At 38.6% G+C, this 18526-nt stretch overlaps 1 long non-coding RNA gene across 1 annotated transcript; it reads left to right on the top strand.

Moving 5' to 3' along the window:
* Positions 1–611: 611 nt before the first annotated feature.
* Positions 612–10875, top strand: LOC147655757 (uncharacterized). The gene is made up of 3 exons (XR_015274366.1): positions 612–773; positions 7904–7999; positions 8477–10875. It is a non-coding gene; the product is annotated as an uncharacterized LOC147655757 (long non-coding RNA).
* The last annotated feature ends 7651 nt before the right edge of the window (positions 10876–18526 follow it).

Below are 18526 nucleotides of genomic sequence, written 5' to 3' on the forward strand. Positions count from 1 at the left end.
CCTTGGCTCCTTCTTTCCTCAGACAGTGAGTGTTGATAATCAGCAGGGTCCCCATCATCTGTTCATTGAATGTTATCCTAACTAAGCAGACAGTTCAAACATGCTATATCGACTATTACAGCAAAGCCATTTTAATATTATGGATATAGCATTCATCTCAATACTTGTGAAAAGCCGATATTATAATATGTATTTATAACAGTAATGCGAAAGTAATTACATTCTGGTGTAGAATTGTGTTATGACAGAAAATAAAATGTGTTTTAGCTTCATGGCCTTCCTGAATTTTTTTTAAACATCTTGAGCTGTAATATGTGTATGGTCTGTGAATACAGCTGATCAGTTTTTACAGTTTCAGTTTAAAATACCAAACTTATACCCAGGGTTTGTGAACAAGTCCTTAACATCCTCTAAACCATAACCATGTTGCATTACTATCTTCAACCTTGAAAGTGTCTTGTCTTTTTACCTGCCTGTACTGCCAGCCTTTTACAAAAATTATATAAAGACAAGCTCTGTTGACCACTGATTGTCTAACTGGTTTTATCTCTGTTGATCTTCCCAAAATATTTACATCATGTTGACTATGCCTCTGATATATTTCCTTTCAGTATAAACAGGGAGTCATTCTGTTGGTTTAAAGGGAACTGATAAATGATAAAGAACAGATAAAAAGCCTGATTCTGAGTAGTGGTGAATTTCTTAAAGAGAAAAGAAACCAAAGCTCCTCACAAGATCTGATCTTTTCACATTATCTTCTGCCTTAAGAACTGGTAAGTGTAAAATCTGTACAGGTACCGTGAATTTGGACAGAGGGCCAGGACGTATGTAGTTATGTTAATGTGCAGTTGTGATATTACTACATTTCTCTATAACTTGAAATGCAGTTTATGTAGTGTATCTTTGGCTGGTTGTGATTTTTAAGGGATGTTAGGAAGAAGGAAGAAAAGCGACTCAAAGAGCAAAGTAGTTGCAGCATTAATGTCCATCATTGTGTTTGTTAAACATCTGACTTGGGTGCTTTTTTCTCTGAATTCCTATACATTAAAAAGCACCTTTATTTGGATTATACTCAAGTCACTGGAAATTCCTGTCCAGCGAATCCAAACCCACAGAATCACTGGATATCTTGATTTGGAAGGAACCAACAACGATTGTCAAGTCCAGCTCCCGATTCCACACAAAGCAGCCTAAAAGCTGAACAGCATCAGAGCGCTGTCCAAACGTTGAGCACTGACAGCTTGGGGCCATGACCACCTCCCTGGGGAGCCTGTGCCAGTGCTTGGCCACTCTCACAGTGACAGTCTCTTTTCTAATACTCAATCTGAGCTTCCTCTGACACAGCTTTATGTCATTTCCTCACATCCGGTCACCAAGTGTTCTTTCTGCTTAGTAGGAGATGTTTTTTAAAGATTTTTTCCTTAATTTCATTTTTCATAGTAAACATAATTTTCCTTATAAGACTTTTTGTAGCTCAAAGATCTTACCTTTTTTATTTGATCTACTTTAGGCCACCTGTCATTCTTTATGTTAGCTGTTTAGGGCCTAATTTTGTCACCATGATAATACATGGCTGGCTGTCCATGTAGGCTTTTTTCAATTCTTACTCTGTTTTTGGAAATTGGGTAGTGTTTTATTTCTAACAGAATATACTCATCAATTTATTAAAGCCATTACCAGTTACTTTGAGATTAGAGTGCAAAACAAAATCTGAAAGGTGAAAGTTGAAAAGCAGCAGGTCAATTAAAATAATTGCCTTTAAAATAACTTTTAAAAGTAGAGTCAGGTTTTTCTCATGTTATCATCTTCAAAGCAACCAATCTGACACTTTTTTGCTAATAGGTCTGGGAAGGATTTTTTCTTTTTTCTTATGGTCAAGGAAAACTTTCAGAGATTGGATGACAGTTTTAGACCACTGTCTGTCCTAAGTAAGTCAGACAGGAGACTTTTGGCATAGATCTGTCAAAGTTTTGTCCAGATTTTAGTCTAATGCTATTCTCAATTCAAGTTCTGTAAGTATTAAAGTGGATGAAAATGAGAGAATGTATTTACTATGTGCATTTCCCATTCACCCTAAATTTAGGTGTATTTTTTTTCCCATTCTAACCATACTAGTTTTACCAAGAATGAGAGGAAAAGTTTCTATAAAGTAATGGCTACATGTGAATATACCAAGTATATTTGGTATGGTAGTCAGCACCATTTTCCTCTACAGATGTCCTGATTTTGAGCAATACTTGATCATGTAATGTAGCCCATCTGAGCTATTTTTCATCAGTGGAAATGCTAAGCTAACTTTTTTTTTCATGTTCATTGTTTCTATGGTTCATCATAGTAATGGATGCAACAACTAATAAATTTGCAAGTTATTAATGTTTTAGAAAATAATATTGTTTAGACATAGAGAGAATAGTAACTTATTTCTACCATTAAAGAATTTTGCAATACAAGTTTGTTAAAAGCTACTCTCACAAGTTTAAAGAAGTCTAGTTAGTTCTCAGAGTGCCTTCAACTGGACATTAACCAGAGGAAAATGAAATGTTACTTTCCCAAAATCTGTTTGACATCCAAATCCTTTAAATTCGTATTAAAAACATACCCAAATCCATATAAAGCTGCTAAGAAGTCCCTGCAATTAAACAGTCAAAAGAGGATTTTGAGTAGCTGTTGAAAGTTGTTGATAGGAAAAACAAGATTCACAAGAAAACAAAATTGTTTTGTGCTGAGTTCTTTTTTTTTTAGGTTGACTCAGGAAAAAAGTCTCATGCATTTGTGTAGAAATTGCATTCTGCTCATGTACTGAAGGGTTAATGTGTCTACTCCATGTTCTGTTCAGTGTGATTTTTTCATTAATCATAACTGTACAAATAATGCAAATTTTAAAAGCAATTATTGCTTGTTACTCTGTGAAGGAAGCACAGGAGAAAGTATTTTGATGTTCTGCCAATGTTCAAAAATTTCTCTTTAAATATGGCTTTAGGATGATAATGTCTGGGACTGTTTATATTATCTTTAGTAGGATTTCTCCAACAAATACATAGCAGCCAAGGAGAACTCATGATGTTAAAACAGACATTGTAATGTATTTCCATGAATTGGGAGGATTTTTTTTTTTCATAGTGGAGATGTGCTTTTGCAAGCATACACAGTCCTGAACAAGGTGCTAAATGCTAAATTTGTCAGAGCAGTATAGATTGTGTCAGAAATTTTTATTGCAGTCAACATATTACCTACTTTAAATAAATTATGACAAAAAAGGAACAGATTCATTATATTGCCAATGAAGTGACTCAAACACAGTACTAAGTACCAGAATTTTCACCATCTGAACATCTCACTCTAATGTCAATTATTTTGGCCCCAAAACTGGCTGTTGTTTGTGCTCATGTTCCCTCTGCTCAGGACAGCTGCTGTTCATGAAGTGCTGATTTCCAATGTGCTCTATTTGTTCAGCTGTCAAGAATAATGCATAGCCATTAGAAATTAATCTCTGTCTGTTATTCTAACATTCTTTTGCAGATCTCATGCAAGTGTATTCAAGGAAATTTCCAAACACATTGCTAGAAAGTGGGACCCAATGGATAATATCTTTTCTTGATGATTGATTTCTTATCTGCTGTTTTTGCCTTTGAAAAAGGTGTCCCAAAGGATTTCTTCCTGTGGAAGGCCTACAGGAAAACAATTTCTGAATGGAGTGATAGTAAAACTAGAAAATACACAGTATTCAAGACAAAAGAGTACATTTTTCTCTTAAAAGTCTAATTTAGAGGAAAAATTAAGAAGATCCTAACCCCAGATTTATTGACCGGATGAAAAAGAGAGCATTGGAAGATACTGGGTAAAGTTCAAAAAGTACAATTTCAATGTTTTTGAAAAAATCTATGGATTGAAAATACTGGCATTAAAACAAATGTGTTACCTCAGTTTCAAACTCATTAAAACACTTTTGATCAGACATCTCATGTTCCAGGAAACAATTACCAGTATGGGTTGGAAAAAGAAAGACAGGAAGATTAAGGACACCTAAAAATATCTGACACTACATAATCATAAAATTATGCTATAAAGTGTAGCAACTTTGAGGATTGTGTAAGTGAATGGAACTCACTCTTATGTCTGTTTCTGAGGTTTGCCATACCAGATTAGGAGCCAGTTCTTGCTTTGTGTGAGGCTGTTTCTTGGATGTCATGGAAGGGATCTCCCCATGCCCCCTAGTTCAAGGCATGGCTGGCTAAAGCAAATTCCTTTATACCTTGTTTGGTCATTTCTGAACATCTCCAAGGGTGAAAACTCCATAGCCTCTTTGTGCAACCTTATCCAGTGTTTGACCATAACAATGGGTTTTTTTTCTTATGTTTAAATTGTATTTCCTGAATTTCAGTTTATGCCCATTGCCTGTTGTCCATCCACTGCATACCACTGAGGAGAGTCTGGCTGCATCTTTATATACAATGGGATTCTCACTCACCAGGTTTGCAGATGACACCAAGCTGAGTGGTGCAGGTGATGCAGGAGGGAAGGGATGCCATATAGAGGTACTCTAGCCACAAGCTTGAGCTAGTGGGCCTCTGTGAACCTCATGAAGTTCAACAAAGCCGAGTCCTACAACTTGGTGTGGGCATTCCCCAATATCAACACACACTGGAGTATAAAGGGATTGAGAACAGGCCTGTGAAGACAGATTTGAGGATACATTTGATTTACATGAAAACTTGGACATGACCCAGCAATGTGCACTTGCAGGCCAGGAAGTCAACCATATCTTTGTCTGCATCAAAAGCAGCATGGCCAGCAGGTTGGGGGTGTGGTTCTGCCCCTCTGCTCTGGTCTCATAAGACCCCACTTCTGGAGTCCTCAATACAAGAGAGACATGGATCTGTTGGAGCAGGTCTAGAAGAGGGCATGAAAATTATTAGAGGGAGGATGGAACACCTCTCCTGTGGAAAAAAAAAAAAAGAAAAAAAAAGAGCTGAAAGAAGCTGTTCAGCCTGGAGAAGAAAAAGTTCCAGGGAAACCTTATTGTAGCCTTTCAATATATAAAGGGGGTAATAAGAAAGATAAAGACAAGACTTGAACAACCAGATATGGTAAAAGAGACTCTTCCATTGGCAGAGTGGTATTGGATCTCTGAAGGTTCCATTCAACCCAAATCATTCTATGGCTGTATGATTCTGAGATTCTGTACAGGCAGCCAGTAACAGGACAAGGGTCAGAGGCTTTAGACTAAAAGAGGACAAGTTTAGACTAGAGGCTAGGAAGAAATTCCTTACTCAAAGAGTGATAAAGCACTAGAGTAGGTTGCTCACAGAAGTTGTGAATGCCCCATTGCTGGAAGTGTTGGAGGCCAGATTGGGTGGGGCCCTGTGAAACTTGATCTCGTGGCTGGTATCCCTGCCCAAGGTGCTGGGGTTGGAACCAGGGGATCTTTAAGGCTCCAGCCAACCCAAACCATTCCATGATTCTGTTATTGTATACACCATTCAGATATACATAAACACTTGATGAGGTCTCCCTTGAGCCTTCTCTGCTAAACTAAACCACAGCTCTCTTGTTCTTTCCTCATTTAAGTATCAGTGTATTTCCTTGACTCAACTGATACAAGCCTTCATTTCAATAGAAAGGGATGGTTTTGCAGGTCAATGATACAGTGCCAAAAATAATTTAGAGACTTGGGAAGTCATTTCAGAAATCTAAAATCTATTTCCAGTTGCAAAGCCAAGTGTATATCTTACTGTGTTGTGTTTGGTTTCTAGAGAGAAAATAAGTCCACAATGCTGGGGACTGATTCTCAGTTCAAATCCGTATTCTCCAGTGTGTTAAAGAATTAGTCAAAAATCAAAGTTGGATGTTTTTTTCCCTTAATTTTTTCTATTTTTTAAAATTTCTATAAGTTTTGTGTGCCTAATTCCTCTTAAAAATCCAAATTTCATGACTCAAATCATACAGGAAACTAGAATTCACCAATTTCTATTAAATTCTGACCAGTTCCAGTATGTACATATATATTTTATATGTATATGCATGTGTATATGTACGTAAACATAAATCAATAAAATCCTTATATTTTTAATTGTTGTTTTCTCTTGAGTTCTTTGGCAATTTCAGTTGCCTGCTAGAGATTATACTTTACTTTGATAACTGCTGAAATTCTATATACATTGAATGTGATTCAAAACTGATTAATTGCTTAAAGGACTAAATACATTCTGAAGAGTGAAGTGTAAATAACCAGAAAGCAGTGGTATAACTGGAGTACTTTAACACTTATTTTTCTAAATATTTCTATAAGATAAAATCCAAAGGAGCTGGTTATCCAAATCAGCAGCATACCACAGTTATTACTCCCCTTTTGAAGTGATTTGACAGAAGTTGTAGGCTAATTAAGGCTATTTATAAGAAACTAAAGCAGGTCATAAGACATTTTGTACCATATTGCTTCAAGATGGAATGGGAAGGGAAAATATTTCTTACTGAAATTGTGAAATAGGTGGTTAGAAACAAGTGTCACCCTAAAATCAGTTACCCAAAAAATGCTTGGATCACGTGGTCCTTGTGGCAAGGATTTTCTGTTGCAAACATAGGAATCTGGACTTGATGACCACTATTCTACTCTTGTAAAACTTTGACATTTGAAAAATAAAGTCACATCTATTAATTTCTTAAATCTCAGTCATAACGTTTTACAGGTATCCTGTGTTGTGCAACAATCAAGAAATCCAAAGTAGGTTCAAATAAATGTAATTTCTGTTCCTTCATATAAGTTTCACCATTCTACTGTGCAGAGCTGCTGCATCTACCATCTAGCGAACACAGACACAGTGATTTGTGAGGAGTGAAAGTCTCATCTTCCACATGAAAGAGGTGTTTTTCTGATGTCTGCTCAAGTTGTGTGCTCACATCCAAGCCAACAGGACACCATGCTTAGCTCAATGTTGGCATCACTACCAGGAGTGTTAATACACTCTGCCTGTCAGCACTGCCTTAACTGAAGCTGTGCTGCTTTAAATCTGTAATCTGAACTCTGAGTGGCATGCTGAGGTCAGTGTCTTTTGTTTTGCAAATGAAATAATTTCATACCACTGCATTTAACCTTATGGTGTTTCTGGTGTTTATTAGATAATGAATAAAGATCAGGCAGGATTGGACCTTTGTGAGGAAATCTCTAAATATCTTAAATACTGTGGCAAGCAGTGGTGGTTAGTCAGCAGATGCTGCTCCTTTGTTCCAGTTAGTTATCAGACAGTGCCATGTCAGGACACTTGGTTGTTGTTTTTCTTACTCAAGCAAAACCAAAGTCCTGGTTAAAAACCTGATCAGAGAATGGAAAGTGTATCTTGAAAAAAAAATAAAACTGAAAATTAAAAATCAGGTTCTTATGTGTAAGATTGACAACTGGAAAATTTCCATGTACAGCCAGAAAGAAACCAATTTATGAATGTGATACAACTTGTAAATTAAGGAATACTTAAATTTGGGAATACTGTAACATAAGATACTTGTGATACTGCAGTATTTCAGTTATAAATTTTGAATCTGAGTGTCAGAAGTCAAGTGGAAACACAAGGATGATAGGCAGCAGAGTAGAAGTCAGCACAGCTGCTACTGCTACAGCACACCCACTACTCTGTGGCTCAGACTGTGGGCATGAAAGCAGTTACAATTACTTGATATTTTAGAAGCAAACTTTAACAACAGCTCCAAAATTGAGCTGAGATAAATTTCTTCCATTTATGCATTCATACCTGTAATGTATCTGGATCTAAGCTAACAGCCCCCAATAATATTCTTGTAGCAGTTTTCATATGTGATAACGTGTTGAGAATTTATTTCCAGACAGGATATTGTACTCCACATCCCTTGCTGGCTGTATAATGTAATTTCTGTATTTTAATAATTTTTCCAGTAGATGGCAGTAGCCACTTATTGGCTGATAAATGAACACTACCATAGTGCACTACATGAACATAGAGCAGTAAAACCCAAATTCGCTCCTATGCAGGTACTTTGCATACTGTAATTGTGATCTGTAATTGTGTCTTTTACAAATGTCACCTCTTTGCCGTATCTGAGCATGAAATCTTTTCTGAATATTTTCCTTTTGAGTCTGTTGGTTTGCTTTGAAATGTGTGATGGTGTAAAACTAATAAATAATGTTGCAGGGCTGCTAAGGGTTAGGGACAAATATATCTCAAAGTGTGCTTGGTTCTGAGGTCTCTGGATTGTGCCTACATTTGGAAACTTACTGTGGGTTACTCTGAGTTGATTAATTTTACAATGTCTTAAATTCAGATTAAAATGCTTCATTGTAAATTATCTGTCATTAAATTGTGCTTTTATGATTGGAATTTTACTCAAATAATATTACAGGTTTTCTTGTGCCAAAATCAGTATGGATGATTCTGCGTTGTGAAACATGTCATGTTGCAAGACTGTCAAAACCTAACATTGTTCTGCTATTTTGTTTTGCTGCTTCTAGGCTTTCTGTCCATCCATTTTGCCTTTTCTGTCCTGGAGGCATGTTACAGAAATTGTTTTTGTGCTGTTTAAACACTGATCTGAAGACTTTTATGTGGTTGTGCCGAAGTCATAACAAGTTCACAAACCAAAGCTCGTGGTGCTTCATCTGCCATATATGATGTTGGATGGAGTCATATTCTGAGAAGCTTGGAGAGGGCATTTTTTTCCCCAGAATGACCTGAATTATTTTAACTGATCTGCAGTTGCATAAACAGTCAGCATTATGCAGAAGAAGGATGACAGGGGATTAAATCTGGTTTTGCCAAATGTCTCCTAGGCAGATTTTGGATAAGAATTACAGTGTTCTGGTGTTTTTATGAAAAGTTTGATTTTATCTTGGTAACAGGGCATTAGCAGTCTCAGTAAAAGAAACAGGACGATGTCAAACACACTGGATCTCAGAAACCTCTAAAGGGATATGGGGAACTAGAAGACCTTGGAAAACACTGAAGGATCAGCCTGAAGCAAGAAGACGAGCAGAGGACAAAATGAATGCATAGGGTCAAATCCAGTAAATAGAAATTGATACAGTGCTATTCAACTTCAGTGTAGGAGGGCAGGGAGGTTTAAATGAGTTAATGGCACTAACACGTTTTTCCAGCCTTTTTTTGTTCCATGGATTAAGTGCCTTGCCTATTACCTTGTCTGCATCCTGGCTTCTATTCAGCTGTCCTGCACATAACCTGCTAGCACTTCCCCACGTAAGTACACTTGTTGGGGGTGAGGTTCCTTTTCACCTAGAGAACTTTTCACATAAGTTTCTAAGAAACACTGACTACTGGGTACTTATGAAAACAAAAAAGTAGCCAAGCTCCAAGGGAAGGAGAGCATCTGGTTGCATTTCTCTCAGCTGGGGGAGTTTCTTTCTGAGGGATAGAAGTACCACAGGAGTGAGGTGAGCAGGTGAGGGATGGGGCTCGGGCAGCTGTAGGTTCTCTCTCTCTCTCGGCTTTGGAGGAGGATGGTCAGAGCTGCTGCCTGGGGAAGGGAATTTGCTGCTATTGCCAAAGCCCAGCCCAGAGCTGTGGGGTGAGCCTCTGCTCATGAGAGCAGCCACTGAACTGGAACCTTACTAACATCCACCTCATGAAAAGAGGGACCTATCCCTGTCTGCTTGGGTTCCTGGGATCTTGGGATGGCCTCTCCGTGCCCTGCTGGGAGCTGGGCTGCTGCTGTTTTGCCTCCACTGCTTCTTCAGCGCTGCTCTGAGCTTTCGCTGCACTGGGGCCCCAGCAGCCCCTGCTTTCCAAAACGTCCCGCGGTTCCAACCACAAGCTTCTGATACATCTCGTCTACCACCCTGGGATTTTTGCTCATTCCTGCCGGCCCAGCTTGCTGCTTTCCCAGGGTCCTGCTGGAACACCAGGATCGATGCCCAGGGGTTTGTGAAAGCCTCTCTCCCATCCCTTCCCATCTCGGACAAAGCCGCCAGCACCGCGTGCTCCCCGGGCCCGCGCCACAGCGCCCCCTGCCGGAGCGGGGGAATCATCGCACCCGCCCTGCCTGGCCGGGAGCCACCAGCGCCCCCTGCCGGCTGTGCCCGGAACTGCACCGGAGGGGAAAGTGCCTGCGGCCCAGAGAAGGCGTCACTGGGGCCCTGGGCTGTTTGTACTCATGACAGAGTTGCTGTTGTTTGCTTTATGACACATACTAGTAAACAACTGTTATTCATGTTCTCTTGTCTTTGCCTGAGAGACCCTTAATTTCAAAAATTATAATAATTTAATGAGAAAGAGTTTACATTTTCCATTCCAAGAGAGGCTCCTGTCTTCTCTAGCAAACACTTGTCTTTCAAACCAAAACAACATACTAGCAGAAACAGTGTCCCACTCTGTGCAAGATCATGGTGCTTCGACTCTTCCTTTCTGCCGAGTTCACGCTGATTCTCTGAGAAGGGTGCTGTTCAGGTGACAGTTTTGAAGACAGACGTACAGAAAAAGGTGAGCGATATCTTTGAGAGGATCAAAGAGAACACAACTCTCGGCTTTTCACTAATACACTGTCAATACGTGTCTTTACAATATTCACAGGAGCACCCAGCTTATCAGTGGTCATCCATTTCTCTGGCTTGGCAGGGCTACCAGTTTTTACTGTAAATCTTCTTGCACATGGAGAGTAGCTATTCATGTGAGAAAAGTAACTTATTCTCCTTTTTGCCTTATAGCTCTAATACCATGGAAAAGAAAGGGTAAGGAGAGGGAAGGGCTAATGAATGATAATGCAAAGGCACACAACTTCTTGACTTACATACCAAAGTAGTCATTTGAATCTGCATAGTGCTATGAAAGCCTATGGCAAGATTTTTGTAAGTTAATTTTTTGGTATTGTTATCTGATGAATAAAAGACTTGACATTTTCTTCTTGTTGTTTTGGATCATCAATCCTCCTTTTATTTCATCATCATGTATTCAAAGACTCTGAAATGATATGGAAACATCAACCTTTTTACAAGATCTGTATTACAAACTATGCATGAGTGTGCAGAAAAATAACATTAAATATGATAAAACTTATCAAATCTGATTAAACTATGATGAACTGAGCCAAGAAGATATGTAGCATTCCTAAGACGTCTTCTATGAAAAAAATGTATGCTGATGAAAAGTTGAAATTAGTACATGACTACAATACATTTCTCATTTTTTGAATTTGTCTCATTTTACTGCGTTCTCCTTTCTGACTTCCCAGGCTTGCTTTTCTCCTATTCCCTTTGCAAGGTTCTTTCTTTCTTGCTCTCCTGAGCTTCTGCAAAACACATCCAGCAGCAATCAAAAGGAACACTTCTTTTAAATTTTTTTTTCACTTCTGAAATCCCAGTCTTTCAGTCTTGTAGATGTGGCACTGTATTATGTCTTGGTCTTTCCAATATATCTCATTGCTGTAGGCGAATTTTACATATGCAGACAAAACACTGGTGTACCACAGAAGAAGATTTTTCTCTGTTTATGAAGCTTGGGGTATGGAGTTAAAAAAACCCGTCAAACATTTTGACAATCAATAAACTTCTTTGATTTAGAGAATTTCAGCTCTGTAAAACAATTTGGTTTTGACTGAGCCTGAAGCTACTGCATTCCTCTGCAGGTTGTCCTGATTCACAAGTTACTTTGTATATGTTGGCAACAACTACTTGTGTTCATCATCATTTGCCCCTGACTGCCTGACTCCACAATGAAAAAGAAGTAGGGTAATAGAACTAGGAGGGCAATAAGACCAATAGAAGGGAAACTGCTAATGACAGAGGAGCTGCAAGGTTGAATGAATTTGTCCCACTGGGCAGTGGGAGTGTGCACAAAAAGGTCTGTACAAACCAAGTTAGACAACACAAAATGAGTAAAGTCCAGCACAGTGGTCACAGACATATCACATGGTGTCCTGCTCCATCTGCTGTGATAAGCATGACAGAGACAAGGTGGGTCACTGGTGAGCAGCATCCTGTAATGGGTCATTTCCATGTGGACACTGCAATTGTAAAGGCAAAGTCTGGCTTTGGACCTGTTGACTCCTGAACAGTGACAAGCTGTCCCATTCTCATAGGTATCTTCCACATCCCCAGCAAACATAGATTTTTTTGCTCCTACTGTTTCAGGCACAGTGCTGAAGATTTGCATCTCTGAGTGGAGAGATAGAGAGGAGGTAGAAAAATTGTGCTGGCCTTGCCTTGAACTCTCCTTGCACCTGCTCAAAACAGGCCTGTAGAAAGAAAAAGTTCTCCCAGACAAGAGCTGGCAAGCTGCCCAAGATGTCAAAATGATTTACTGTGACCCTGCTCCATGACAACTCAATCAGTTCTAGGTTTTGTGCAATTTGCCAGTCTGGATAAATATTTCAGCATCAATGACATATTTCTAGTGAACATTGTATCTTTCAAGTGGTTGTTGGGCTAAAATATATGTTGTTGGGCTAAAAATATGACAGGTCGTTGGCTCCTAGACTGGTCCTTTCACACACATTCTTACACAGTTGGCTGTCTGACCTTCCTGACACTGGTAATGTCAAGTTCCTGAAACACAAGGAGAACTTAAGCTTTGGCAGACACCAAGAAGTTATCCACTGCCTCTCTAGGTAAGTGTTTAGCTCATGTGCATACATGTCTTGATTTCCTGGAAGGAATATTTAGAATATGTGTTAACTCTGTTGGAATGCAAACCTTGTTGTTCTGGAGATGATACATTTCCCTAGGTGTATAAATCCATGCTTTATGTGTAAATCGCTTAGCTGCTGAGATAAGCAAGTAGGATACTACTCTCAAGCAGGAGTAGCTGGCTCATAGTGGGCTTCTAGCTCCTGTTGCTATTTAAAGCCTTTAAAATCTGTTTACAGAGCTGTTTGTATGAATGCTCCCTATCCTTTTCATTCATACTTTTTATCCTGATCCCATCTGAGCTTGTTTTCCTGTGAGCTTTACACTCACAGGAAAACGTGAGCGTGTGAACAAACATACTGCTCCAGGGAAGACAGAACTCCTTATTTTCCAAAGATTTGGCCGTGTGATAAATATTCTTAGCTTGGATCAGAACTAGAAATTCTGCCTTATTGCAGGAATGGTATAAATGCAAAAATACCTTATAAGTGTTTCATTATAGTAATTTGAAAAATTAATTCTGGTTCTTTGTCTTTGCCCTCAAAAGCAGCTCTGAGTAGTTTTATCTATAAAAAGATAGTGTATTCCTAAATGGCACAAGCCAAGCAGACAAGGCAGAAGGATGGCTTGGCTGAACAGGGATCTTCTCTTGGAAACAAGATGGAAAAGGAAGGTTATATGAAGTGGAAGCAAGGTCAGGTGACCCTGGGAAGGGATGTTACTTGCCAGTGTAAGGAGAAAATTTGTGTGGCCAAAGCTCAGTTAGACATGAAGCTGGCAAGAACTGTGGAGGGGCAATAAAAAGAGGTTTTTTTCAAATATGTTAATGGCAAAAGACAGTTACAGCCCGTTGCAGGATAAGGATGGTCATCTCACAGACAGGGACAAACAGAAGTGTTTAATACATTCTTTGCCTCTGTCTTCAACATAGCCAGGAGCTGGACTCAATGACCCTGATGGTTCTCTTCCAACTCAGCTTATTCTGTGATTCTGTTATTTCTGTCATTCTGTATATATCCACCTAGCTCCAAGGTGTGGAAACATAATGAACAGCTCTAGCAGCAAAAAAGCACTTTACAGTGTTTTTCAGTTTTTCTCTAACATATTTTAATATGAGGAAAGGGCGTGAACATACCAGAGTGCTATGGGACTAGCATTGTGATCTGTGAGTGACTGTGAGGCAGACAAGGGTCCTGTGATGAATCTAGATCCTCAATACAATCTGCTGCTCTCCGCTGTAGCATGTCTCAGTAGGAGGAAGCACTCAGTATTGAACACCATATATGTGTTAATCGTGCTATTTGCTGCCACATAGTTCTTTAAAAACCCAATCAGAGACATTGAAACCAGCATAAAGTGTAATTAAGATGGTATTGTTCCTCCTTCATTGTCATGAACTCTGGAGGTGCTTGAGGTTGGGCCAGGAAACTGCCAATTCCTAAGCAGATGTTTTGTTCCTTGCAAATTGATCTGGAGCCTTATCTAATCCCATTTTTTTCTTGGCCACAGAGAATTCACTTGGGATAGTTTAGAGATGAGCATTGTCTTTCAGGACTGTGCCATTCAGTTTGAATGCAGATTCAGCAGGGGTTAAACAAGTGAAAACAGCTCAACTGACAGCAGTTGCAGACTTAATGAAATGACAGGTGTGAAAAAGGAGTATTTGCCTCAGTTAAAAACTGTATTTCACTAATCAGCTAATATAACTGTGAGGGCACAGTACTTTGTCAGCAAAGAAACTACTGAGACAAGTTTCAGGCAAATGCTGACTCCTGAAAAAATAGATTTGTCAGGTATGTAGACATGCTCCTGATTTGTACCCTTTCAGGAGTAAAGGAAAATTCCTGCTTTTGTTTTTCACTAGTAGAGCAAAAGGTTATTTTATTTAAAAGGAAAAAAAAAAAAAAGTTGAACTAGTGTTCAACTCAACTAGTTGAGTAATTCACTTAGTTTGTGAAATCAAAAAGCAGCCAAGGACTTCTGCTTGAGCAATAAATTAGGGCTTTTCTTTAATTGTAAGATTCACATGTTCACAGTGCTGCGACACTGGTTGGAGCTCCATTAGAGTTTAAAGACAGTCACTCTTCATCTCTGTGTGGATGTGGAATGTATGATTTTTAGTTTTGTTTAACAAAAGATCTTTATTTAACAAAATATTTATTTTAGCAAGATCATAATTACAGAACTGCTGAACAGACCTGGTATTGGAATTTTTAATGAGACTCTGAGCTTCATTTTTCCATTCTTTAACAAGAGGCAAAGCCATATGAGCATTTCTCTATGTCAGATGTCTGCTTTTGAATCAGAACTTCATGATTTGGTACTCTGAGTAGAAGAGATCCAGCAGTTCATACATTTCTCCTAGTTGAAACTTGGGATTCTAATCAAAATATTTCACCCACAATGAAATTTAATGAATCATGGTGCTGGAAATTTGTTGGTTGTCTGCAACCAGAAGGCATGAGATTTGGGAAAGGGCGACCATCTTTGCTAAATAAGGTTTTCCCTACTATGCTGTCACCCTGTAAAATCATATATTTGGGCAAGTTCTTGTTCCCATTTACTAAAAGGCCTCCTAAAGTATTCAATTCAGTTCCATTTAATATGTGTTTAACTAGCTTGAAAAATAATGCACTTTTAAGCTTCCATGTGAACTGTATTTAATCATTGCCATGTCTGCACAGACCAGCTCCTGCTGGTCTGAGGGTTTCACTGCAAGCTGTATGAATTGTTACAGGGTACTCTCTTGAGACCATAGTGTATATGGGTTAAAATATCAACATGAATATGTTCTTACATTCTACTATCAGAAATACAATTTACTGATGTCTAGTAAGACAATTGACAGCAAATTCAGTGATTCAGACAGTAAAACCAAGATTGTCCCTGCTCCAGAGTTTAATAATTTCAAAAAGAAAAGACATAAATATTAGTAACAGGAAACTGATGTTGTGCAAACACTCTTGTAACCTCTGCAGCAACTAAGAGGTAGGAAGCACTTAGGATTTTACCCATCTGTGCACATACAGACACAGCCACATCCCCTTGTATAAGAGTCTAAACGTCCTAAGAATTCTTGCATTTTTGGCTCAATTTGTTTCAGAGGCAAGCTTTGAATACCCCACCTAACTTGCGGGAAATCCTTTCTCTGTGTTTACAGATGGGGTTTTTTGTGTTTACATCATGCAAACCAAGAACAATGGCGGCTTTTTTTTAATTCTTTTTATCTCTTGGAATTGTTAGAGGTCCCACAGCTCTGCTGTCACTAGGTCACTTAGATAGTTTAGCTTTTCCCCGTTGTGTATACTGTGACAGAGCACCTCTGCGTCCATAATTAAGGTCAGACTTCAAAGGATTCATCCAGTTCTGAAAGCTGGCTGAAGCATTGCATTTTTATAGAAAAAGTAAAAAACTATTTCCTGTTCTAGACACAGTTTTTCAGCTGATATAAGTTTACCAGAATACCTTGGCTTGCTCTCCTAAGGTGCACAGTAATGGCAGAAGGATGCTTTTTCACTTGCATTTGGTGACAGGGTTTCCTGTCAGGTGTCCTGCATTAGGGTAAATGACAGGGACATGCTTCTGCATTGCTTAAGACCACAGACACATCCTGAGTGCAGCCATCCCTCCTTAGGACCTGTAGCTTCATAAGCAATGACCAGGTCAGGGAGCAGGGCTGGTCTGCTCTCAGCTCAGTTCTTGGGGTAGCCAGTAAATTTAGGCAATCATCTTTATGTCATTGTATCTTGATTTGCATATTATAATGATTTAGACCTCTTTCCACAGCATGTTAACAAATTCTATATAAGTTCTGAGTATTGTTCAGTTTCTCTTTTTGTGAAAACCTAGGGTCTAAGTATCCTCATCATGGCAATCACAGACTTTTTTTATCCAAGGGTCTTTATGTTCAATGAAATATAGGTATAAGCAGAGACAGAAACATATCACTCAAACACTTAGATTGTTTATTGATAAATTTTTTAAAATTTTCATTTTTAATGGGACTGTAATGTGAATTTGGCTAAAAGATTATGTGATGTGTATAGATGATGAATGGGAAAATGCTTCTGTTCAGAAGAGCTTATCATTTATACAAGAACATTTACAAGCCATGGCATACATATAACCTTGCAAGAAATAGCTTGTTCAAGTTTAAAAATCCATCTACTGCTTAAGCTTAAAAAAAAATAAATTATTGTCAGTAACTGTATGTATAATTCTAGAACCTAGATCATGAAACAGAACTTCAAATTCTTGTTGATTTGTGTGTTGTTGAGCTGTATTGTGCAATTCTAGGAAATGGAAAAGTGATCTTAAAACTTTCTAACCTATTAGTAACTCATGTACTTTCTAGAAAAGTCAGAAAAAATAGCTGGCCAGCAAATGTGAAAAAATGACTTGTGTTTCAGTTTATATATGAGAGAAAAGCATTATTCTGAGAGATACAAACTAGGTGTTGGGGTTAGCTGCCTGTTCTGTGCATACATCATTGAATGTTCTTAGTGTGAATTCCTGCTAATACACGGCATGCTTAATATGCAGTAAAAACAAAAACAGTATCTCTGTTTTCAAGTTGTTGTGAGTTTTGTATCCTGTACATTATACTTTTGTGCAACAGGGATTATCAAGATTTCTCTCTAGAAGGACACAGTGAAATGTCCTTTGCTAGATATTATATCAAAGCTTGCAAGTGTTTTTTTACCAATGAGCAATGGGCCTTTTTTTCAAGATTTTACTTAACAGTTCTGTCAGCTTTAATAGTAGGGTGGCTGCTTTAAAATCATCTTTTCCCTTTTGCTTCTTGGTTTATCAGTTTCTTGATTATAGTCTGTATCTCTCCTATTTTCACTGGACTGATGGTTCATGTATTTTACCAAAACCAAGTAATGTGCTGAGCTAGTGGACTATTAGAACTCCTTTGAAATACTGTGTCCCTCCACTTATCTGCTTTATCTCAATTATGAGTAAGTTAATGCTGACTGAATAATTGGTTATTACCAGTAAATACATGCAACATGACTTGTCTCACGTCTAGGGAGTCCCTGACTCCTTTAGGACTCTTTTAAGTGCTTGGGTTATACTGCTTCAAGCAGCAAGCAGAGATGAACTTGCAGCACTGTGCTTTCCATGGTGTGCTTAATGAATGTCTCGTTACGTGGGCAATAGTCTGCCCCAGATAACGGCACAGAACAGTGGAACCTTACCTGGATGGTAAAGGAGACCCTTCTGTCCAAAGCCTCAAACTTTGGATATGTCTCCATCACAGGGGACAGCTTCATACATAAATCTGGAGCTAGTTCTGAGCAAGCTGGAGTGTCTACAGAGAGCAGCTCAGTGCCATACAGAAATATGAGCCTTGACTGACATCAGCTCAGACTCCACTCTCAGTAACATATTCTGCTTCAGAGAATAACTGCAGTACAACAGAGCTTTACACTGAGGTGGCCACAATGATGATCTCTTGGCTAACTAGTTATCAGATAGGATAAATATCTTGGAAGGTCTGCTCCCTGTGCTACAAAGAGGTATTCAATACTTCAATGCTTATATATTGTATCATCTTGGTTTTTTGAGCATATGTATCAGAAGGATATGGGATAAAAGTGTAAAACTTCCATAACTAATCCAAATCTGCTTGTAGTTTCAGACTTCAAGTATTTCCTGGAATGCATCTCTTAAGGAACATACTTATTCATGTCAGTACTGGTAAATAATTATTTTTCCCCAGAAACAGCATGGAGTCAACTATCACAGTCCTGGAAAGGCAGAGCCTACCTTAATTTTATTAATATTGCAACCTGCTATCTTCTCAGTGCTCGGCACAGGTCTGTTCTCTGCTCTTTGCCCTGTAGTTGTGCTATACTCTGACATATATATAGCACTTAAAAGATATAAAGGGTTGACCTTGACCTCAAACCCTTAAAGAGG

The sequence above is a fragment of the Cyanistes caeruleus genome, chromosome 1, assembly GCF_971803275.1.
Source record: "Cyanistes caeruleus chromosome 1, bCyaCae1.hap1.1, whole genome shotgun sequence".
Taxonomy (NCBI): Eukaryota; Metazoa; Chordata; class Aves; order Passeriformes; family Paridae; genus Cyanistes; species Cyanistes caeruleus.